The 25,914-nt window shown below is 44.0% G+C and overlaps 2 protein-coding genes across 3 annotated transcripts in view; one reads left to right on the forward strand and one right to left on the reverse strand.

The window, feature by feature from the left end:
• Positions 1-15,750, reverse strand: part of tenm1 (teneurin transmembrane protein 1) — a 200,713-nt gene extending 184,963 nt beyond the window's left edge. For both annotated transcript variants that reach the window (XM_082558044.1, XM_082558043.1), the window contains exon 1: positions 15,277-15,750. The gene's annotated coding sequence lies outside the window, so the exon portion shown is untranslated. The remainder of the gene's footprint in view (positions 1-15,276) is intronic.
• Positions 15,751-15,809: 59 nt separating this feature from the next.
• LOC309720883 (uncharacterized protein) overlaps positions 15,810-25,914 on the forward strand; it is a 29,764-nt gene continuing 19,659 nt past the window's right edge. The window contains exon 1 of the mRNA XM_082558083.1: positions 15,810-15,884. The gene's annotated coding sequence lies outside the window, so the exon portion shown is untranslated. The remainder of the gene's footprint in view (positions 15,885-25,914) is intronic.

The following is a 25,914-nucleotide window of genomic DNA, read 5'->3' on the forward strand; positions in this document are numbered from 1 at the left end:
TCTTTTACAGACGAGCATTGACAAGCTACGAATAAATCTACAAATTTGTCGCTGAGAGCCGTGTCTCTCACTCTCATTAAACGCTGTGACTCACCAGATTCTGAAGTAATGATGAAATGCTATTAGAAGCCAGTCTTTACAGTGTCATTGCCCTCCCGAATGGAGTAATGATAAATCAGCTCTTTTGGCTCTATTCAGCTCCGATTCTCTTGTTCTTCTTTCAACCACATCAAAATCTGCTTCCGATAACGTCCATCGCTATATACTTATACCGCCAAACTAATGATTGATTGGGACGACGATTAGAGCACAGAAGACGTGATTAGAAAATACTTCATTCATATTAGTTCTCTTTCATCGTGCCCTGCTCGAGGCCTTTCCAGCCTATTTCCTGCAGTTATAAAGCTTCTAAATGGAGCTTGAGAGGGTCATTGCTCATAGAGACAAAGTGCTATGGTATTGACCTCTTCAGGGAGTCCTGTAGTCCATATATCAAAGCCATTAGAGCGTGCCTGCTCAATACCTCAGAGATCTGCGGCATAGGGTGATCACCACCCGCCTGATACAAGTTTACAGCTGACCTTTCTACCACTGCAGTAACGCTTTTATTCCACCTGAAAGCCTCCCTAGCCTGGCCTTGCACTCACCCTCCTCATCCCCTCCATGCATGCACACACACACACATGCAGACCACCCACTGACCTCTGACAGCAAACAGTCAAAAAATGGGCCAAGTCACTCGCGCATTCATCTTGCACACACCCCACCCTAAAAGCTCACCACTAGCCTTTGCTTGCATCCATCTTTCCCCCTTTAAGCACAACAGGGCCTTTTAAAGTGCACAAGAGCATTTTCTGTGCAATTATCTCACTTCTCAGTCCGTACAGTAGCGTACAGTAAGCTTCTCCGGATTCACTCGCACGCATGCTTGTGGTTCTCTCTGCAATCATGATGCCTTTGGTTTTGATTGGCAGAAGTTATTGCAAGGAATCAAAGCCCGCTATTATCTCAGCTGCCCTGTCAGAACGGGATTGACTGGTGTCACCTTCTCTCTGGTACGGTGAGGAGCGAGTATACATTACCCTGTGAGCTCTGAGCTTGCTTCAGGCACTGACTGCTGTCTGTCTCTACAGAGGCTCTCTGTCCCGTTTTATGTCTGTCTTACATTTACACAGAAAAATGAAAGACTGCAACGCGGCACAAAGGGGCATCATCTTGTTCCTCCGCCGCGCGTTTGAACTCGCACAGATGGTGTAGTGAACATTGCTCTTAATAAATGTAGTTGCGCTTGTATGTGACATGTATAATTCCCTCTTTCTTGTACCGGTCCACCTCTGCTTTCCCTCCTCCCCGCTCTTCCCCTGCCTCGCACGCTCTCCGCCCTCCACCTCGTCCTTCGAGGCTCCTGCGTTTAGAGAAGTAAGCCTGCTGGCGGGGGTTATTCCTGCTAATTCTAGCCCACAGTAGGGTGCCCATTAGGGGGGTTGATTCTCGGTTTTGATGTTGAAACCTGGAGATTGTTTCCTAGAGCCAAGCTTGCTTCAAACAAGACACAGGGGCGTTCTCTAGGACAAGTCAGCATGTGCCACCTGAGCTCAACACCAGGCGAGATTCACAGCTGAGGAATAACCACCTTGGGGCAGAGTGGGCACATTGGCTCAGCTACTGGCAACTCTTCCAAGAGAAAAAGCACAATTGCTCTGAAAAGGTCCAAAGATGTTGTTATAATTAGCTCCGTGCTAGAGTAAATTTTTAATATAGGATTCTTTCAGACCATCCTTACAAGGTTTGTATCATCTCTCATCATTTATTTATACACTTGTAGAACACGGGACTACACGGTGCATTTGTTAAGCTAAGTGCTTCATTGTATCACCATACTGCCAGTTACTAAAAATGATCATAGTCTGATTGCAAATGCAAAGACAGACTGACTGGGAGACTGTAAAAAAACGTATAAGCTATAAGATATGTGTCACAAATCGATTATGGGTGAATATTTTTATGCACTGAATCTCTTATTATTCGGTGAATAGCATAATAAACGTGTTTCTGCTATGAATGGAAAGCAGTGATAAAATAGAAATAGAAAATCTATTCTCACTTGTTAGATAGACACAAACAATATGGGAAACATATGGGCTGTTGCTAAGGTGATCAAGCAGCCTGCATCTTAGGAGGAGGAGCTATGTATTTAGTATAACTTTGAATTTAGTTTTAGCTGTTCTGGCAGCCAGAAATATCTCATTTTTGCATTCTTCATGGTTGTTAATGTTTTCATCGGTAAGGAGATTATAGGCCTTGACCCTGGAGGTACATTATCACTATCTGTTTGAAATGAACACTGAGCTTTTTCAGTGTGTCAAAAGCAGCCACAATCACTGTCTTTATTTCACAAACAGCAACCCTGGAGGCTGAAAAAGGAAGCCAAAGTAGAGATGCCAAAATTCACAGTTCACTTGAAGCAGGCTCCAAAAGTGAGTCAATCTCCGTAGTCTTCAATGTTAAAAATGCTGAACCTTAAAGAGGAAATTATTGGGATTACAGTCTGGAACAAAAATCTTATTTTTTTGTTCCCATCGATAATTTGTTTTGCATCTCTGCAGCTATCAAGGATTATGCTTTCTTTTTTTTTTATTAGGTTTTAAAGTTAGGGGCGTGGCCTCTTTGACAGACATCTGGATGCTTCGTGTGGTACAGCTCATCCATAAACTTTGTGTTCCAGTTTTGATAGGTACAAGTATTTTATTTGTGTTTTACTTAGCACTGATGGTATAATTTGTATAATTATGGTCAATCAAGATTGCACCAGCTATGTTGGAGACTTCACGTTAGGTATGTTGTTGACTACTACCATCTTTTATACAAGGGGTCAGCAACCTTTAACACCCAAAGAGCCATTTGGACGCGATTTCCACGCAAAAGAAAACACTGGGAGCCGCAAATACTTTTTGACATCTAAAATGAAGATAACACTGTATATATTGTTTTTTTTTTTCACCTTTATGCTTTGTGTGAACAACTAAGGTGTGTTGCTTAAATCCATGAAGTGCTACAGAGAAAATTACATTTTATTTATGTAATTAACACATTTTGAACTCTTAAAGAAATATAACAAAAGGAAAGACACCCAGCTGAACTAAAATGATCCATGTAGCAAACAAAAACTGTTGAGAGCCGCCAGCCTTATATCGCCTTTGGGCTTTTGGAGCATTGACCCCAAAATAATTGGGGGGAAAAAGCACTATGCTGCTGAAAAATGAAAAATAGATATTTGCAATATTCTGCCTAAATATGTATTTTACCTAATGTGTGTGGCGGGGCGTGGTCTGCAGAGCCGCTGCAGGGGAGGCGGACGCACCTGAGCGGCACCCGCAATCGCGCCTCGCCGCCTTAACGTCTGTGGTCTCTATGCTGTTGTGTTGGTATGTGTCGGGCTGTGAGCTTTAACACCGGCTGTATGCGTACAGCAACCGTGTGTGAAAAGTGGTCAATAGAGAGATGCTGAAAAGCATGTTCATGCAAACATCGTCGGGCCTGCCGTGATATGTTTACAATGGGACTTCTGCTCCTGAACCTCTGCGCACAGCGTCTGCAAATCGGGGCTGTACGAAGTCACTTTCATCTTTACGCAGGACTGTAAGCTGTCGTCTGTGAGGCGTGAGCGGTGTTTGTGTTTAACATAGTTCACGGTGGAGCTGCTGACATGATGTGGATCCGAAGATCCAGAATTGTCTTACCTGGGGTTGAAAGTCTCAATAAATGCACGGCAAGTGTGACGCTTATTTTGAGCGATTAAGAAAATTATAGAATATAATTTTATTTTTATATTCCAATATCACAATAATCTTCCAATTTAGAACTACAAGTTAAAAAAGAACTAACATAAATAAAATACACTTCAGCTAATTACTTAAAAATAATAATTTATTTTCCCAAACCACGCGGAGCCGCACTAAAAGGAGCCGCAGGTTGCCGACCCCTGTTTTATACAGTCTACTTGATTGTACAGCAAAATATACTGCTTAAAAATGTAAAGAACACCTTTTAATCAGAGTAGAGCATCAAGTTGATGAAACTTCTGGGACATTGATCAGTTAAGTAGCAGAGAGGGTTGTTAATCAGTTTCAGCTGCTTTGGTGTCAATGAATTTAACAACAGGTGGACTAAAGGAGCGACAAGGAAACAACCAGCTAAACAGGAATGGTTTTACAGGTGGAGGACACTGACTTTTTTTTTTTATCCTAATCTTTTCGGTTTTTTCACTAGTTTTGATAGTGTTAGTGTCAGTGTCACTACTAGTAACATGAGGTGATATCTGGACCATATAAAGGTTGCAAAGATAGTCCAATTCCTCCAGGGTGGCACAGTCTCATGAGTCTGGAGGAGATTCCAGGAAACAGACAGTTACTATAGGAGAGCTGGACTGGGCCGTAGAGGGTCCTTTACCCATCAGCAGGACTGGTATCTGCTCCTTTGTGCAACGAGGAGTAGGATGAGCGCTGCTGACTACAAAATGACCTCCAGCAGATCACTGGTGTCTCTGACCAGGCAATCTGACACAGACTTCATGAGAGTGGCTTGAGGAACTCGTCCTCTTGTGGGCCCTGTGCTCACTCTCTAGTGCTGTGGAGCCTGACTGGCATTAGCCATAGAATACCAAAATTGGCAGGTCCACCACTGGCACCACAGATGAGAACAGGTTCACCCTGAGGACATGTGACAGATATGAAAGGGTCTGGAGAAGCCTTGGAGAATTTTATACTGCCTGTAACATCGTTCGGGATAACTGGTTTGGTGGTCGGTGAAGGTCTGGAGAGGCATATCCATGGTGGGACACGCAGACCTCTACAGGCTAGTCAATGACATCATGAGTGCCATTAAGTATCATGATGAAATGCTTGGACTCATTATCACACCCTACGTCAGTCCAATGGGTCCTGGGTTCGCCCTGGTGGATGACAGTGTTCTGCCTCATGTGGTGAGAGTCTGGAGGCAATTCCTGAAGGATGAAGGAAATGATCAAAATGATCTAGCCCCCATGCTCGCCTGAGCAAATCCAGTAGAACCCTTCTGGGGAATTTTGTTTTGGTCCACGGATGCTGCCAGGTTGCACTTCAAACTGTCCAGAAGCTCAGTGAGGCTCTGGTCCAGATCTGGGAGGAGATCCCCCAGGACAATATCCATCATTTCATTAGGAGTTCTCACATTATCAAGGATGCATGTGAGAGCCATACAAACTGCCGAGGACCATTTTGAGTTGTTACAATGAAATTTCAAGAAAATGGACTAGCCTTTCACTTTGATTTTGGGGGTTTCTCTGAATTCAGCCCTCTGTAGGTGGATAATTTTCATTTCCATCAAACAACGTGTCATCCTTTATTTCCTAACACATTACTCATCCATATCAGTATAGATATCCAGCACGACTTTTTCCCATTGAAATTTGACATTTTCAAAGTGCATCTATCGTTTTTATTTGAGCAGCATGGTACAAATCAGAATTCATAGGTAGCATCAGTGTTGATTCAGTATGTGGGGACTACATCCTCCTTATTTACCAAACTAATACAAAGTGACAACACTGAGTACAACACAAGCATCATGTTGCTTTGTTATCCCCTTCCAGTGCTTATCCACTGCCACTAGCCATTTTTTCTATTTCTTATCAATCCCTCTTACACACACACACACACACACACACACACACACACACACACACACAGTGACACGGGAGTGATAATCCATGGCTACACAAATGCAATAATATCTAATGGGACCCTTCACCCACTTGATCCTCCGTCCTATCTATCTATTTATTCAAACAGTGCAGCCATGGACAAAATCTGCTTAGAGAAGTGATCGAGGCTCACATACACAACTTGCTTTTAAAAAGGATTTACGCTCCGAGTCTCCTCTGGAGGGGCGGGGTCCCTCAGATGTCCAACAGCAGCGACGATAACACAAACAGCACGGTCGAGATTGTCATGTGAAAAGGCAAGGACCATGAGGACAAGTCAAAACCGATTTTCGCTTCCCAATCTCAAATGAATGTGCTGAAGTCATGAAGCAAAAAGAAGAGAGAGCATGCAAAATGGAAAAAGAGAATGAGGCAGAGAGAGGATTGGGGCCAGGCAGAGGCAGTGAAATTGAGTTTCAAACTGGTAAATAAACAAGGAGGACGGGGAGAGCAGAGTGGCATCCAACCATATTAGTCCTCAGATTATTGATACAGTATCGTTCCAGGATTACATGCAGAGAAGGCTCTTATTTTCCTAACAGGCCGGAGACCCCATGTGAGTAGGAAGCTAGTTTCTTTGTTAGCTCTCGCCTTTATACGTTTCCTTGAAGCTTGTTTGCACAGAGACAAGCTAATTCTGCTCGCTAAACAGGCCCGGCGAGTCGCAGGAATGACGATGAGGAACCTTGAGAAAATATATTCATGCCACAGCATAGACTTATCGCCCCAGATGCTCCAAAGTGAAGTTATGACAATCCTGTCGCTGTTTGCAGGTTTTCATTTTGTCTACCATTACAATGGCTTAATCATCAGAAGCAATTGAGGCACAGTCTGTAGCTGCAAATGCAGATCCAGGCTACAGGTCCTACGGGAGTAAACAGTGAGCTGTCAGAGAGAGAGAGCGCTTCTCCTAAAGCGAGGGTGTATGTGTCTGTGTGTGTGTGTGCACCTCCTGTGTGTGTTTGTGGCTGTTTGCATGGAGAGATGGGAGGAGGATGTGTGTGCGTGTGGGGGGGATAGGGCTTAGAAAGCTATCTTCTCCATTCGTTAGCACCACCACGGTTCCTCAGGCATATGACAGGGACGACGATGACGAGCGGCCCTGAAGGACCCACAGGACCCTGTTATACCTAAACCACCCACAACACAACAAAAGAGTGCACCACCCACTGGGAGCCCTCGGCTCCTGCTGAGAGGAGGGAGGGAGGGATGAACGGCGAACAAGGATAAGGGGAGTGATGGATAGATAATAAGAGATGGAGAGATTTCACTATGAAAATGGGGAGCATTGAAGGATAGAGAGATTGCCAAGTGAGACATGGAGTGATAGAGGGTTTTAATTAGTGGATAAGGGCTAGCTATCTGTGGGCGGCAGCAGCACTCTTGTCACGTAGTTGTGCTTTCATAGCTGACCAAGCCTGAAATCTCTTGCTGCCGAATTTACCAGCAGAACACATACTGTAGCACACAAGCACACACACACACACACATATAAATATATATAAATATATATATACATACGCATGCTCGGACACATAAACCTCAGCATACAGACTTTATTAGCTCCTGGGTTTGAAGCACACACACACTGACAATCATCCACAGATGGACACACACACACACACTCAGTGCCCTTGCGCCTACAAGTTCTTATAGCATTTCACGCTAGCTGACAAACAGCACACTTGAACACCCACATGCCACAGAGGCTCAACAGTCTTCACTGGCCTTCTCAGCAAAGACAGCATTGTGCGAACCCCGCTTGCTGTTCCTGTGTTGTCGTCGCAGTGTCTTTCACCATTCAGCCTCCGGTTCACCGTACGCCCTCATTATTCCGCACACCGTATAACCCAAGGTTAATGCATCTGCTGCATGTGCAAAGCAAGTCGTATAGGTGACACGTGTAGCCCTGCAAATCCTTGTTGTATTCCCACCCGTGTTAGAATGAGAGCATGACCAAGAAGCAGGAAATAAAGTCTGCGTGCGTCCGCTCACGGAGCAGATCGGCCCTTGTCAGGAGCTGTCAGGAGCTGTCAGGACCAACCTGGGCCATTTGACTATTTATAGTGGACATGGCTCAAATCCCATATCAGCGCTTCATGCCTGAGCAGTGTGGAGAAATCCATAAGGTCCTACACTATTCATGCTCTCTGAATGTGGCCTAGAGCAAGGGAGTAGCTAAGCTTTAACTTTTCAAAGCTTTCTTTTATATCTTGACTACAGTTATGACTTTTTTCTTCCTTTCAGATCTCGACTAAGGTAGCCCATAGTCTTTTTTGTCTCCCCCACTGCTTCTTTCTATTCACGCTCCGATCCTGCCCGTCTCTGATCTAAAGCCCTCTGCTGATTCCCTAGAAGGCCGGAGAGCAAACAAGAAAACACAAAATATGATGCAAGTATGCAACAGCACACATGTACTGTATTCACATCCACTTGAAGGGGCACACGGGGATTTGACCGCAAATACGCACACACACGGAGCAAGAGACACCACCCAAAACCACTTAATCAATATTCCTGACAAGGCAAAGCCTTATTCAACACATTTGATATTCCTCCTCTCTCGCAAGATAAATACATGTCACTGTCCTCCTCGGCGGACTAAAAGGCTGTTCGCACTAACTCGCTTTGCAAATAAAGCTTTACATCATGAGTGACAACCTCCTAAGCTCTCTGCATCAGCCACTGCTTGGAAAAAAAGCCTCTTTCAATAATGCATTTGACCGCTAAAACCCTCCCAACACCCAAAGCCAAGCAAAGTGGCAGCATTAGGGATGCAAAATTAATTGATAAATCAATGCCATTGATTCCTGAAATTGGATTTGGTGACTTGCGATTTAGACAGTATTTCCTGTGCGTCCTCACTCATGAAGTTGTTGATTACGGAGAAATGAGTGAGTAAAGAGCATTAGTCCTCCAGAGGAGCAGCTGAAACGATGTACTAGTAGCTGTTGAGCAGCCCAGCAGATTGATTTCTGAATGCTAAGTGGGCTAATCTTCCGTCTGCGCTGTTACAATTTGATGCTTCTCAGCCTCTGAAAACCAAGGAGCGTGTAAGAGGAGATCTTTTTCTTTCTTTCTTTCTTTTTTTTGCGGCACTCCCAATGCAAAAGTCCAGAGGGCTCCTGCTGCTCCTCAGATCTCTTCTCAGCCCTCACTTTCACTCTGATTCTCCTGGCGGCTCAGAGACTGAGGCCACGGATGGCATTCACCAGCCTCACACAGGAAAATACTTCTCAACAAAGAGAGAAGCAGCTATTCAAAGACCACGGGACTCAGTCGGGAACAAGCCGACGTTCTCGCAATGCTCTTTTGTGAGCTGACGAGACAGAAGCGATGGGCTGAATACATCCCACCTATACGTCTGTTCAATTTATATAAACATATAAATCCGCCTCAAGGTTATGGCAGACAGTCTGTTTAACCATGCTCTGAGACAGACATAAAAATTTCGAGCTTTCACCAAGAATGAATGCAGGATTGTTAGAAATGTGTATTCAGCCCTAAAGGCTATAATATATATGTGAGACGCACAGACAGGCCATGGTGAGATGTAACAGCGAAAGAGAAGAGTTGCAGATTTCCAGATAAACAAATCACATAAATTTGAAATCAATAGCACACATACTGTAAAATGTATTTACAGTTAGGAAGTGGCAGAGAGACATTTGAAGCACTTTTTCCTTCGATATCTCAAACCTCCGCCTTGCTTTTTCATTTATCCTGCATCTTATTTTCCACTGCAGTCCTTTTTCTTTCTCCTTCCTCAAAATTTGTTAGGCAAAATCTGCAGTGGGCACATTCCTCACCAATTTGCATTTCTCATTTTGGTTCCTGTCAAATGAATCACTGTGTCATCCGAGCACATTAACGAGAACAAAATAAGGATTTTTTCCCCCCAGACAATTCCTTTTTGAGACCAAGGTGGGGATGACACGCGAGAGCATCTGGTAAAATTTCAGATTTCGGGATTGTTACGTCCGGAAACGTGATGTACAAAGCCTGGTTCGCATGAAAAATGGCTGTGCAGCTCTGCCGTTCTCTGGTTTTCTTGGAGTACATATTGCCTTGTTTTTTTTGGTCTTCCTTTTTTTCACATCACTTTGCTTTGTGCAGTTTGGCTTGACATCCTGGCTTGCAATCAGCGAAGAATATGTGTCTCTACAGACAGAAGTCAATTTGGTGCGATGATGCACGCGCTTGAAATACATCCCTGAGTTCACGGTGGATCAAGTCTCCTCCCTGAAATTAAACCTGAACAATGAAAACAATTCACCTCCTCGCAAGGCACTGAAAAACACACCCAACCCAACCGTACTGTACCCTACTGTACATTGCATTGTGCAAAATGTGGCTTCCAGCAGAGATGCATCAAGCACCATTTTGGCGCTATTCATCTTTTCTATGAGTTAATAATTCATGATCATCTAGAAAGTAGAGCTATGAATATTACTGATGATACACATGAGGCTATTTACCAGTCAGCAGGAAATAGATGAACTCGTTTAGCGGAGAGATCTACAGTGTAATATCACTGTGTTTTATAGTGCTAAATAAATCATTTCATGGGCATGCAACAAAGCTACTGATGCAACTCAATCATATTGAGTTATTAATCACGGTCTTGAGGTGCAACTGTAGGTGTGTGACGTGCTGTTGAGCTTCATTGTGCGCTAATATGGAGCAGACGTGAAGGCGACTTAGTCTCCAGTTAGTAACTTGGCTAAACCATGGCTGTTTGCTTCACCCTCAAGGTGGATCGTGCGCAGTTTTTCGGCATATCTGACGCATCCAATTTCAGCCGGTACCCTCTCCTGATGGCTCCCGTGTCTGCAGGCGATAAGCTAGCCAGTGCCAGCTGCCCCTTTGTCCTCTGTGTGAACAAATGCAGGATATGATATAATTGGTTTAAACTTAATTATTTTGACACTAATTCCAAGATGTGGACCTGGAGGTGAAGGACAATTTATGTGGTAATAAATTGGGAAAGAAACAAAAATTGATTTTTCTTCTGCTAAAGTTGTCTGCTGACTGGATTAATAAAAGATTTTACAGTGGGATGCGTGTCCATGTAGAAGTGCTTTCTATGTGTGTCATTAGATACTGCATTGTCATTTTTTATGATAGTTCCAGTACAGCAATATCAGAAAATAAAATGCTGTCATGAAAGAAAGAATTACACCGAAATAGCTCAGCGATTGACTGAAATAACATTTATCTGCTAGGGTTAAAAGTAATTACTCAAGCAAAAATATTCCATATTGCGAGGTTATGGCTCCTTCTAACATTAACTTGTTGTTTTTGTATGTTTGCGCTTGGGGCTCTTGGGCTGACATTTAAAGGCATCACTACAAATTCTAAGAACCATATTTATTTATTTTTTTTAAAAAGCAAGAAAATGTATTAATAAGCGATGAAAAAGATTGTCTGCTGTATCCCTGTGTGTAATATAATTCAACATAAATACGCAAAATTAGGTCCTCAAACCTTAACGCGCACGTGCTAAGGTTTGAAATTAAAAATATTCTGACAGCTATCTCAAATTTCTGTCTAGGTGTGCGCCATCAGCGCTGGTCTTCACACACACACACACCTCTTGACAAATTAATCTCATATTTTAAAGAGAGGTAGAGTGGGCTTGACCAGCCAGCCTCTCGTGGTTCTGATCCTTCTGTGTGCAGACTAGAAATCTGAAAGGAGGGGGACCAGGATGAAAGTGGAGGAGTGTGAAGGGAGGCTGTGATTGCATTTTTGTCATAGAAATCTCACATAACACCTGAGTAGTTATTGAACTGTACATAGTTCCTGACTGTTGCCCATAGCCCACTGGAAGACGACAAGAGAGAACAGAGGGCTGGAGATGCCAGTTGAGACTTAGCAGAGTACTTTAAAGAAGAGTGCCTCCGGCATATACTGTATCTATGCGTCTGTAGGTGTGTGTGTGTGTGTGTGTGTGTGTGTGTGCATGTGTGTGTAGCATTGGCAAAGAAGGTGATTTTGGTTACTATTTCTATCTGTTTCTCTGTTGCTGTCGGTCCAGGTTTTGGTTTAGACACACACACACACTCACTAGTAAAAAAAATCTTCAAAGCTTAATATGTAACTACTGAATTCTTAATAATGGTCAGTTACTAGAAAAATACAATACATGATACTTACTGAAGTAACATTTTGTGATATTTATCAATAAATGGCGACCAAATATCTAAGAGTTCAACTGTTTTGATGAATCTTGTTTTTATAATTAGCTGTTAATGAGTCTGCAAAGCCATCAACTGAACCATTTTCATATTTACTGCTTTTTTAACAGTAATCACTTTGGTGCCAACCCTGATTTCTTATTCCAAGTGCCTGAATTGTCAAGTCTAAATGATGGGCTCACTATGTGAGGTTTTTATAGGGTAATTTGGTAGCACTATATTGCTTTTGTATTTCCTTTTTTCAAAAAAAAGAAAAAAAAATCACAGGCTGGCAATTTCCTTGCTGCAGAGGCCAACCACAGGCGAATGAATAGAGGAAACGCTAATTAGCACTGCAGGATTTGTTAAACAATTCCTCTTGAGGATGGAGCAGCATTGCAGCAAGAAGGTAAATATTTGAAGTTGTACAGTGGTTACATCTCTAAGTGTCTACGCTGCGTATGTGTGTGTGTGTGTATATGTGTGTTTGTGTCTGCAAGTCTAGGGGTCTAGCACTCTGATTAGCTGGCTGGCGTGAGCGCTTTTACTTTGAAATTATCAGCCGGGTGGCGAACGCAAACGCATTTTATGCTTTTCCAGCAATTACATTCCTACTATATGATGGACATGCAGAGAGAGAGCGAGAGGAAGAAGAGGAGAGAGAGGGATAAAAACTCCCACCGGGCCACATTTTGCCTGGCTGCAGCACTGATTGTTGTACTCTATATAATAAACAACCTCTGATGCATTTCACATTGTCCTCTCGCTAATTCATGACCCCAATTTTATTAAAGAAAATGAGTTTTGTGGACAAACTTGTGGGTCAGAAGGGAAGATTGTGAGCGATTCCATGGGAGAGGGGAGCATTACAGTGCCAGGGGCTACTGCATTCCTGGAATGAAAATTCATAAATAATGCAGAGCTGGATAACAAAAAGAACTCCCCCGCTGTCTCGCACAGCACTGCACTATCCAAAGGCCATGCAATATCACTCAAATCTCAGAAAAACACAAATTATTGGAAGTAAGCGAACAGTTTTTTTGTTTTGGTTTTTTTTTTATTAGTGGTTTCTTGACACAGGACAATGGGATCTGCTGACAGCCGAGGCAAAATGCCAGCATCCTAACAATCGGCACTCGGGGCCCAAATTGTCAGGAAGTTGCACTGAAATAATGATGTGACTCCAAGCCAAGGAACTAAGCAGCTATTTTGGATTTCCAAAACACCATATGCACCGCCCGCTTAAGAACAACAATTGTGAAAATTAAAAAGTGCAACAACTGAGGGAGATAATTAGCACAGCGACAACTGCTAACTGCTGCTGAGAGTGTGTGTGTGTGTGTGTGTGTGTGTGTGTGTGTGTGTGTACGTGTCTGTGTGTGTGTGTGTGTGTGTGTGTACGTGTGTGTGTGCTAGCTCAAGTTTAAATGTACAATCTGGAATATCCGAGTGATTGAAGGGTGGTGTGGTGAGTTGGTTGACTGACAGGAAGGCCTTATCAGTGGTGTGTGCGCAGCATTTAATTGCTGAAGTGACATTTCAATTCAAAGGCCTGTCCTGTGGTTGTTAAGGTGTTGCCATTATGGGTGTGCCATTTAAAAAAAACATGCACTTAATCACTGTTGATCATCGCGGAAGGACTGAAAGTCATCTGCATGTATGCGAATGACAAGAAGGCCGCCACCACGACGCGAAGCCAATCTACACCAGAGCACCAACCATCAACCTCTGCTGGTCCAGTGCATGCACATCATCTCCCTATGACTAATGTGACTAAAAGAGTGTGCGTCCATATGGTGAAGAAGAGAGCATGTGTGTATGTGTGTTATCAAGCCTCCTGTACAAGATGCACTCTATTAATCACATGGAGCTGAGACAAAGTGCCTGATTTTTATCATGACTATCAATAATGTGCAAGCCGAAGAAGAATAAAGCACAGCTACAGCTTCGTTGTGAGCAAAGCCAGGTAGGGCAGTGACACGGGAGGGTTACACCGTGTGACAAAAATCCCCACAGTTCAAAGCTTGCAGCAGAAGCCACACCGGGTTGGTTTGCTTTTGTTGTTTTCTTTTTTTTGAACACTCCAAAATAATAATGCAGGAATCAGGTATGCCAGATGGGTGAAACAGTCCAAACACTAATGCAGCTCTCTGAGAGATGTGTACAGTGGCTGTAGTGGGTGATGCATTAGATGCATGTATTAGAGATGCTGATGAATTATAGCTTATGATTAAAATGCTTTTGCCTCCCCTCAATCAAACAAAGCCAGATTTAATACCATCGGAAAAGATGTGGAATGAGAGTTCAAAGCTAATGGAATAATATATCTGGAGAATTCCTCAGAAATCTGCATTATTCATATATTTGTTTTCCTTATTTGTTGTTGTCTTATCTATGACTTATTTATTTATTTATTGGAAATGTGCCTTGAGTGGTTTACTCCAAACAATTATTTATAATCTGCTGTGAAGGGGAGAAGTGAGGAGGTCTAATTTAAGTCTCTCAGAGCCTATCCATCTCGGTGCAATTTGCGCTGCCTTCACAATAATTATGATTTATCAAAATGCATTTGCCGCCTGTTAATTATTTACCCTCACACATTTTTAAACTGCGCCAACGTGGAAAATAGATATCACGCAGCTCAATAATTTAGGCCAGAAATTGCCTCACCAGCCATCCAGAAGGGCTAGGAGTTGACATGAGAGATGTAAAAATAACAGAGAAACACAGTGGGTCACGGTGCCTGTTGGACCTATACTGGTGGTAATGTCTAGCCCGGGCCCGGGTAGGCGCGTCAGAGAGATCTACACCCTCTGGATCTGATTGCTGATGGAGATAAAGCGGACGAGTCAGAAGTGGAGCAAAACACAACAACAAAAAAAACCCCAACAACTCAAGGCTGTGAGTGTTCAAAACGGCTACGACACATACAAAGCTGGCAGCCTGCTGCTCCGCGCACTGTACTCGGATCGTCATCATTTAGACAGGTTGTCACACACACAGGCACAAAGTCTGCATCCCCACACTTCAAACGAGGTGCACTGGTTTTCATAAAAGCCCAACCACACACACGTACACAAACACACTCACATACACACGCACACACACACGTTTATATACTCTCCCCCTCTCTGCGTGTCTGCCTCACTCTGTCATACACTGCACACACACGCGCGCACAGACACGCACAGGTCATAGCACTGCACGGCGCATCAGAACAGCTGATAATCACCATTCCCGTGAAACTCACGTTGTCTCGGCACCCGAGCCTCGTTTAGCCAAGCAGCACCGTAGCCCGATCTCCCTCCCCCGCTTAATGAGCCCACTAAAAAGGCCAGAACTGAACGTGCCGCTTACCTTCCCGACGTAAAGACATCCCTTTAGTCCGATTCCGTGCTATAAGCAGCCTGCAAAAGCCGAAGTGTGTGCTATCCCCCCTCCCCACCACCGGCAGAAATGTGACTTGAGCTCCGGTTAAAAAATGTGGACGAGACACCCTCTCTCCGCGGTCTGGTTTCGAGGCGGCGGTGCTGATGATGCTGATGATGCTCGCTGAAATGCCGATGGAGGACGACGAGACGATTTTGCGCGGGGAGGAAGGGATCTCCTCGCACGGGGCTGTGCGCGAGCCAGCTCCGCTGTGCGGTGTGACAGGGATCCCGGCGCGGTGCGTTTAGCCGCAGTTGAACCCGATGATGCTGTTGCTGGTGAGGCTCGGTGGTGCTATAACAGTATCCCTGGATCATACCACCGCACCGAGGAGAAGGGGGTGTGGCACAGACCGGCCACAGACACAAACACTTGCAGGCGTCAGGAGGTCGTCTGGATCACTAGTCAGACTCGTTCAGGTGGTGCCATATGGCTGCACACCGTGGTCCTGCGCTGGAATGCTGACTCATTAAGACGAGGAAAAGTTTCGCTTTTTCATCCGGTCCCATGGAGCAACAGGCCCGAGAGCTGCAGAGGTGCAATTTCACCCCCACACCCCATAAAAAAAAAACCTTTATAAAAATTATACAAAAAAGTATAAATAAAATAAACTCCATGTTGTTGCGAGGAAATATATAGGACCCAAAGAAAGCCTTAAAAATCAACAGCATTCACTTCAATTACTTTTAAGCAGAAGATGGAATATGGCATTAATTTATGGCTGCAGTGGGCCTGGTGTGTTATTACACCTGCACACCATCTCATAAGATGTGTTTTTCTTTGCTAAATTAGCCACCTAATGATTCTGACCTGTGCTCTATGTGCGATGCATTGGAGTGGGTATTTACAGCCAGCCTGCTACAAACAACTTGTGAATGACAGGGGTTCTAATGATGCAGTTTATTATTTCCCCAAAGCGCTGTACGCGCGGGGCTACAAACAACCATTTTGACAGCTGCTTCAGTCTACCCGCCTTTCAGCCTGTCTTGCTATATCCCCCCAACACAACACAGCAGTATGCATCTTTTATCAACAATAGTTTTTGGCACTTTTCGTCAGTTTCATCGGCCAGTCCGCTCTAAACAGTTCCGCCCCACCCCACCCACCCCTCCCCCCCAAGGGGATGAGGTTATCCAAGAGGAGACCTCAGTGAGGGGAAAAGATCTCCAGGTCCTTGTCCGTTTGATGTTAACTGTGCCTGGCTGGTGCAGAAATGACCAGTGTGTGTCAGTGTGTCAATATGCAGCTGCCTGGTCACTACAGGACCATGCTCCCTTTAACACCCAAAGGGAGAGCACTTTTTTTACAGTAGCATGCATTCTTTCACTTAATATGTTTTTATAGGGTGATAATACACACGCCCACATAATTCACTTTCAATCTGTGAGTAAATAACTTGAGTCTTAGCATTTGGCACCTTTAACGAGGTGCTCCTCCCTTTTATTCTAGTGAAATATGTCTTTAACTTTTTAAGTGATGTTTGTGTTGAACAAACGGTCTAATAGTCTTGGACTTTCTAAATCAGAATTACCATGGAGTAATACCACCGATGAGGTGTAATGTCCTTTGTTTGTACTGAAGCTGGTTTGGAGCCCATATTTACAGTTTGTTTAGGCCATTTATTCCATTTGTAGCCACAAGCAGTGTTCATTTTCCCTTTTATGCTCCAGAAGCATGTCTCCAAAGAAGGTAATACCATCTCTAAGGCTACAGTGGTTGCTCTTTGATTAATATTTAGTTTGCTGTATTGCTACATTTGGTTGGTGCTTGCTGAAGCAGTTACATCTTGACTGCTGTTAGTTCCTATTTATTCATGTTTGTGCTCCACTAACAGACATCATACCAACCCTGTCGGCACTGAATGGCGCTGGAAAATGGATCCTGCAGAGAAAATCTTGGAGGATGCCCTGGAAAAGCACCAGAACATGATTCGACAATTCAGAGGTTAGGCTTTGAGCAGGTGACACATGCAAACATGAACAACAACATGCATGTTTTTTCTAAATGTCTGTCTGGCTATTTGTCTGTTTACTTATGCTTATGCTTGAAAGTGTTCATCATCTTTGTTAAAATGAACATAGTCACAAAAGTGTGCAAGAATAAGCCATTTTGCACTTTTTCTCCTTAACTGCGCAAGACTCTAATGGATTTTGATCAGGATTCAGAGGGACTCCCCCCGGATCTCTAAAGGTGCTTTCTTACACTGTGGAGAACAGTGCGTCTCTCTAACTCCCTTATTTGCCTGCAGAGTCCTAATGGCAGGCACATTACACCTCCGGTGGCTGGGTAAACGCTCTTTTAAAAGAGCACTTCCTCTTTTTGCCTGACACATCTCACTGAGACATCTCCTTGACAACCAGCTCATTGCAGAGATTTGAAATGTCACAGTGTTTTACTGTGATTCTTTTTGAACATTATTGTCTATGGAGGAGAGCGATAATAGATGTGGAGAGGGGGTGGTTGGGTGGGGGGGGGGGGGGGGGGGACTGGCCTTGCTATACAGGAGAGACTTATTAAGGACAGGATGACACGTGTTTTATAACTAGCCCTGGCGTACAGCTATGATACAGTGTATCTAATACACTTCATGCTGGGGAAAGTTTTTGGAGCAAAGTCAGACAACATTTTATTTGATAATAAGGCTCATTAGAGCCGCAGAAGCTGTATGGTGCTGGTTAGAGTGCATTTCAGACGTAATGTCAGTTGCATTGAATCTGGTGTCACCGCATTATAGTTAAAGTGACACGACCTAATTAAACAGTATCTCATCAGGCTATAAATAAATAAATAAATGCAGTTGGTCGAAACAAAAAAAGATGAGCTTGTTCTCCATAAGACCATGTTTGCTCATCTAATTATTCCTGCCCTATTTGGAAAACATGGAAGCTCAGCTGGGGTGTACAGGGAGGAACAGCGAGCACAGAGGTGGATTTAGAGGTTCATAAAAGACGATGTGAGAGTCTAAAGAGAAAGCAACCGCTACTGGTGTGAATGCTAAGATGGTAGTCTGGCAGGAATCACTTTAATGGGAAGTTGTCCGCAGTCCTGCCACCCGTCCTCTCCCCTTGATTACGAGCATGCTCATCCCCTATGACACATCTATTAAAACCTGCGTGCTCGGGGTACGTTGCACTTCACATGCTGTCATGAAACAAGGGCTAGATCTATAATGCAGCCTTGCCTTAAGGCTACTTCAAGCCTTAGCACTGATATTGGATTCCAAGTATCCCTGCACTACTTCACTTCACAGCTGGAGGCAGTTTCCTTGAGCATTACTTAGTCTCATACATGCAAACTGCAAAGCCAACACAGCTTCTACTTCTCGGAACTCTTTGCTCCTTGTGGGCTGCGTTCGATTGGCCGGTGATCAATCTTTCCACCACGGAAACCAAAAAAGGCAGCCGTTGCACGTTGCAACTAGAAACTAACAATTATTCTCTCAATAGTTTGTAATTCTCTCTGTTGATTATCTCCTTTATTTTCCCCTCAGTGTGGTTGCCTCTTCCTGTGCAGTCTTCTAAAAATAAATTCCTTCAATTTTCTACAATTTCTCTTATTTTTCTGCTTTATTTAACCCTCATCTCTCTCTCTCTCAATCCCCCTGCCTAGCACCATCCTCTCTCCAGGGTGACGTTGCTGAAGGGGTTTCTCTCATTCTCTAATAAGGGATCTTGGATCAGTGCTGTCAACAATGCTCACCAGCTGCAGCAGAGATACAGTATTATTCTGCCCTTGCAGTGGATGGCCTGATCTCGGGGGACGTTAAGAGTTAACTGGGGTATTCTTTCTCCGGAAGGGTGTTAGGGATGTGCTCCATCACTCTTTCTCCCCTCTGTTCTCCACCAGTGCTCCAGCATCACCCAGTCAGCCATACGCAGCTCGAGTATCTCACCGGAGACAGAGCCAACCATTTATTGAAATCTTTTTTTTCCTCCTCTTTTAAATGACAGAGCTGTGACCTTTCCCGATGCATACGCTTCACGACCATAAATTCTCGCAGATTTCATTTTACATTTCCTCCAAGCATTCACAACCAAATTAACACCTCCACAGCCTTCAACCTACAGGCAAGAATACAGTATTTTCATCTTCAATTATTACTTCTTTTTTTTTCTTCTAAAGACAAAAAAAACTTTTCGATAGCACTTCAGCACTCTAGAAAAAAAGGGGGTGGTATAATCTGTCCTGAAAAACACACACATTTTGACAGCATCGTCAAAGCCTGTCCTTTCCTAAGCCTGTCGTCTGCTTCCCATCGAGAAAAGGAAAGGGGAAGAAAAGAAGTGAGCATGGAGAGGTAGCTATTGATTAACCAACAACAGTAAGAGCCCTAATGTGTGAGCACGGTGAACCAGTTTCAAAGTGTTGACAGATGAAACAGCTATATAACCTCACCCAGGCGACACATTCTCCTTCAAACCTTTCTCTCATAATTAGTCATATCCCTGAAAGGGCATGACATTAATAAATTCCACTTCAAAATCCACATGTATAAACTGAGCAGGATTTAAAAGAAAGCTATATTTTTAAGCAGCACTGCTCTGACATTCAATAGCTAGTGAAGAGCGAGGAGGAGATTGCACTACAGAGGACGCAGAATGATACAGGGGGAGGACATCACTGCACCAAAGACGGGCTCCGAGCACGTGATGCAGGAATTATTGATTTATAAGGCATATCTTTATCCTTACAGTATGCATGAAAGCGAAGAGAACATCAAGAGCATCTCTCAATCACCTTGAGCAATGGAATCAAGTCTTTGTTCTGGGCTTAACAAAGCTTCAACACACACACGCACACTCTTTGGTCCCAAAACCAAGGCTAAAAAAAAAAAGCTTTTTACTTTGGTCCCCTAAAATCTGAGGATTGTTCCCAAAAGGATCAAAGTGTATATGTATGTTTCAGCAGCTTTTGTATTTAAGTGTGTGTGGCGTTGAGTGCTTTCCTCAGACTGTGCAAAAAGCCCTCAGATACCGAACGCCACCCTAAAGCACGGGCACTTCTCCTCTCCTCCTTTTATCACTGTACACTTCTTGCACTCGCTACCCTGCTTACCTGTGACAGGCGCTCCTTTCAAAAGCACCTCATTGCATTTCAAACGCCAGTAACTCCCACTCCCGTTTCCAAGACTCCCACGCAGACGTACGCGCACGCAGCTGTCAGCTGCCCAAATACTGTATATCCCCTGGCCTTCCCTCCCACCCCTTCCTGAACTAACTCCTCCACAACCTCGAGTTGTTGAGAAAATAATATTTTATGCATGCCACAGCAGCCCACACACAGACACAGCTTATGAAAGACATACCGAGCCTACTTCGCTGCCAACATTTGTGTGAGTGTCGTGCGTGTCTCCGTCTGCGCTCACGTATATTTGTGTGCTGCTTGTTTTTATATGCTAAATTAAGATGCACTTAAATGATGTTCTTGTATTTAAATGCAAGAACACATTGCGCAGCACTCGCTTTGCAGTGTCTCAGGGATCAATATACATTGTGCGGATGCTGTGTCTATAAAACTTAGAGGTCCAAAAGGCCACGGGAGTCTAGTTTTGGCATAGGCACCACATTCTCGGGAGAATTCATCACAGCAGCGGATTCAGATGGAGTCTGCCTACATACCTTAGCATTTGTCAAAACAGGAGAGGACACAGTACAATGAATTTGCATCTGTTTGAAGTGGTATTATTAATTCATGCCAATGAATGCCTGCATAAGGGAGACTGGGTAAAATCTGAAAGAGGGGAAAGTCCCAGTAAGCAGAGGGACTGTTTGATCTCGCTGCGTCTTCTTGTTCTTGTGCAGCTTGTTGAAGCTATATTGTTGTCCAAGCATCTTTATGACTACAGGAGGTGCCCCGTATTAGCCAAGCCCATTTGGGAACAACAGGCTGGTATATACGCATGGGCCTATCTTATTTAATCAGCATGTGTTGAGCTAAATAACAAGCCATTATCACTGACCACTCATTGACTACTGCTCAGTTTCTCAAACAGCCCAAGCAAAAGGTCAAACAGCGATAATGAGTAGAGAGAAAGAGCTATTCCTAATTAGACATGAATGTAAAATCTGAATGTGAAATTAGGCCCGGTACGCGGGAGCAGGAGATAGAGCGTGACCAGTGTATTCCAGCTGCACGCGATATATTTACTCTTTTCTCTGTTTTATTGCTTCACACACCGGTTGGCCCCAGAGTGTGCACACAATGGATTGTGTGTATTTCTCATGATTTATATTTAAGCATTCACATGGTGTGAATTGTTGCACCGCAAGGTTGCCAGTGCTTGCATACTGCACATGTGTGCGCGTGGTACCCATGGGGTAGATTGTGCATATGCTGGCATAGCTATTTGGGTGTGTTTGAGTGAGTGGGGTGGTGGTGACAAATATAGTGGTGGCACATTATCAGCAGCAACACAAACACAGGCTGGCAGCATCCCAGCTGTTAAAAGGGGTCTTTATTTGTGCGTGTGCGTGGCTGTGTGCGTCTGAATTAAGGCAAAAGAAACAAGGAAGGGTAGTGCCAAGGAGGGAGGTTTTTGCCTTCAGGGAGAGTGGTAATTACATGAGAGTGCGCCGAAGATAAAACATATTAATGGTAATACTGGTCAGAGGGGTGCTGTCCTTGGGGTTTCCTGGAGAAACATTTTAAGCATGTTACAGTGCTGTTGATTTAAATCTGCAGCAAACACTGTAATTCCCCTCTCCCGTTTCTTCCTGTTTCTGCTCGAGCCAATGAAGTTGTCAGCACGTCTTTCCCATCTTTCAACCAGTGGGCTTAAGCTCAAGCCCCGGTGACAGGAAGCATTTACTTTGCTTAAGTGTCCTTGAGTATTTTTTTTTGACTTAATCCCCACCTGCTCTAGGGGCGCTGTTCTGTTGTTAACCTGTGCTCCCTGCAGAGGCTTGTAGAGCAGAATTTCACCCTACAGGCCACACAGCTTCCCACAGAAGCGGCTCTGTCCATGGTGCTGAAATACAGCAGCTAAAATCAAGACATATGCTGTATCCAACTTTATAAGTGACATGCTAATTGTAACCAATACTCAGTATGCATAGCGTTCATTCTGGAAAAGTGCTGAAATTAAGCATACTCAAAGATAACAGTATGCATACTAAATTCACTTGTATTCAAGTGCGCTGTTGATGGAGGTTATTATCCCACAATGCTGCAGAAAAGCTCTTCGCAGCTGGGGACGAAAAAAATAAAATAAAATAAAGCAAATTGTGTACGGCAGTGAGACTGCTTAAGGAATATCTCGGAAAACAAACATTTAGATTTCTCTTTGTGGAAGAGAATAATTTGATATTCAAAGAAAACACACTTTCTCTGAGAGACTTAGAGGAGAAGATTGATAGCATTTCCTCAGCTTCTAGCACCCAGCTGTGAACAACAGAGAAAAATAGCCTTCCGACTTCACATGTCAGCACAAATCCTGCATTATTTCCTTCTATTTTAGAAGACAGAGCCGTCAAAAGTTAGATTAATTAGTTGTGTAATCACTGAAGCAAAAGGAAAAAAATAATAATAATAATTATTTATATATAAAAAAAAAAAAAACACCCAGCACGCCCCTGCGGGCGGTTTATCCTTCAAGCTCGGGTCCTCTACCAGAGGCCTGGGAGCTTGAGGGTCCTGCGCAGTATCTTAGCTGTTCCCAGGACTGCGCTCTTCTGGACAGAGATCTCCGATGTTTTTCCCGGGATCTGCTGGAGCCACTCGCCTAGCTTGGGAGTCACCGCACCTAGTGCTCCGATTACCACGGGGACCACCGTTACCTTCACCCTCCACATCCTCTCGAGCTCTTCTCTGAGCCCTTGGTATTTCTCCAGCTTCTCGTGTTCCTTCTTCCTGATATTGCTGTCATTCGGAACCGCTACATCGATCACTACGGCCGTCTTCTTCTGTTTGTCTACCACCACTATGTCTGGTTGGTTAGCCACCACCATTTTGTCTGTCTGTATCTGGAAGTCCCACAGGATCTTAGCTCGGTCATTCTCCACCACCCTTGGGGGCATCTCCCATTTTGACCTCGGGACTTCCAGGTTATACTCGGCACAGATGTTCCTGTACACTATGCCGGCCACTTGGTTATGGCGTTCCATGTATGCCTTGCCTGCTAGCATCTTGCACCCTGCTGTTATGTGCTGGATTGTCTCTGGGGCATCTTTACACAGCCTGCACCTGGGGTCTTGCCTGGTGTGATAGACCCCAGCCTCTATGGATCTTGTACTCAGAGCTTGTTCTTGTGCTGCCATGATTAGTGCCTCTGTGCTGTCTTTCAGTCCAGCTTTGTCCAGCCACTGGTAGGATTTCTGGATATCAGCCACCTCCTCTATCTGCCGGTGGTACATACCGTGCAGGGCTCTGTCCTTCCATGATGGTTCCTCGTCTCCCTCCTCTTTCTTGGGTTTCTGCTGCCTGAGGTATTCACTGAGCACTCGGTCAGTTGGGGCCATCTTCCCAATGTATTCTTGGATGTTCGTTGTCTCATCCTGGACTGTGGTGCTGACACTCACCAGTCCCCGGCCCCCTTCCTTCCGCTTAGCGTACAGCCTCAGGGTGCTGGATTTGGGGTGAAACCCTCCATGCATGGTCAGGAGCTTTCTTGTCTTTATGTCAGTGGCTTCTATCTCCTCCTTTGGCCAGCCTATTACCCCAGCAGGGTACCTGATCACGGGCAGGGCGTACGTGTTGATGGCCCGGATCTTGTTCTTACCATTCAGCTGACTCCTCAGGACTTGCCTGACCCTCTGCAGGTACTTGGTGGTTGCAGCTTTTCTAGCGGCCTCTTCATGGTTCCCATTTGCCTGCGGGATCCCCAGGTACTTGTAACTGTCCTCTATGTCTGCAATGTTGCCTTCTGGTAGTTCAATCCCCTCAGTTCTGACTACCTTCCCTCTCTTTGTTACCATCCGACTACACTTCTCCAGTCCGAACGACATTCCAATGTCATTGCTGTATAGCCTGGTAGTGTGGATCAGTGAATCGATGTCTCGTTCACTCTTGGCATACAGCTTGATGTCATCCATGTACAGGAGGTGGCTGACAACTGCGCCGTTCTGTAGTCGGTATCCGTAGCCAGTCTTGTTAATGATCTCACTGAGGGGGTTCAGGCCTATGCAGAACAGCAGTGGGGACAGAGCATCTCCTTGGTAGATATATATATATATATATATATATATATATATATATATATATGTATATATGGTACACGGTGTCCCAGTGTCAATGCATTTCTGCTAAGAGATAAAGCAATTGCTATGAGCATACATTCAGTTAATACAGATAATAGAGGTGGTAAAGAATCTAATCTCATCGCGGCAAAACTCTAACAACACAGTAAATCATCTTTACTTTTACCGAGGACAGACCCACACACTTACATGTGTGGTGCTCTGGAGAGGGCCAGCTCTGAAACAGCAAATGTTATCTGGGTGAGGCATAGCACATTCAGAATATTAAAATTAATAATTAAAAATGCCTAATAATTTCTGCTCTGTGCTATATGTGATTAGAGCAGGATTAAAGGAGAAGCCTTGAAAAAAAAAAGCTCTGTAGTTGTGATTGCTATCAGAGTAGCATGAGTTAAGAAACAAAATTTGCTCACGGATCAACATTTTGCAGACAGATTAATAACATATTGACCAAAAACTCACATTTTACGTCTGTGTTCTTTAAGCTTTAAACTCACAAATATCACCAGACTCCCAATAACTTGTTTTGCACCCTTTTTGTATTTCAGTGGATCACAATGAGAATTCAGCTGTGACTGCCCTTGGCTCCAAATTACTCTCAGGCAGACTGTGGTACGTGAATGGGTTAGCGAACAACAATAGAGTGACTTATCAATCCAGCTTTGAATGATCATGTTTCCGCTCCTTACGACGCTCATCATGACCAAGGATGGTTGCTTTCTCTTTTTCTCTTGCGCTGTTATATTAAAGATAAACAACAAAAATAGCTTGTGTGTATTTAAATGTTTTCATCCCTCCTCACAAAGGTAGCTATGAGCCAAAACAGTTTACAGAACCGAAATGCCCTCAAAGCACGCTTTCTCTGGCAGCTTTTTAGTGATGGAGTCTGTAAGCATATTATTTTCTGACAGTGTGAACAACTAATTTAAATTGGGAGATTTCAGTGTTTGTTTTGTTGTTGTTGTTGTTTGTGCTCTGATCTCTGGATTGAATCAGACTTTGATAACAAGCCTGTGCTCAGACTGCATCGCTGCGCTGCAGTTTTCGGACAGAAATAAATGCGTCCTTGAAAAGGTGTGAGACGCTGTGCAGGAAGCTCTGAGGTAGGGTTTAGGTTACTGTTGTTTGCTGAATCAACCCACATTAATGGACGCTCATGTTGAGACGTCCACCTTTACAACATAAACATGTCTGTTCACAGCCTGGTACAAAAAAATGGTTTTACAGCTATAGAAACACGGTAAGGAGAAAGTTTGCATGACTCGGGGTGTGGCTTCTTTTTCTGACAGGTGGATATCATAAACAGTGGACTCGTGCTTTGCTTGCTGTCATGTTGTTTGCTTTTATTAAGCCTTATATGGATGAAAGGGTG

The sequence above is a fragment of the Aulonocara stuartgranti genome, assembly GCF_965226115.1.
Source record: "Aulonocara stuartgranti genome assembly, chromosome: 2".
NCBI classification, from domain to species: domain Eukaryota; kingdom Metazoa; phylum Chordata; class Actinopteri; order Cichliformes; family Cichlidae; genus Aulonocara; species Aulonocara stuartgranti.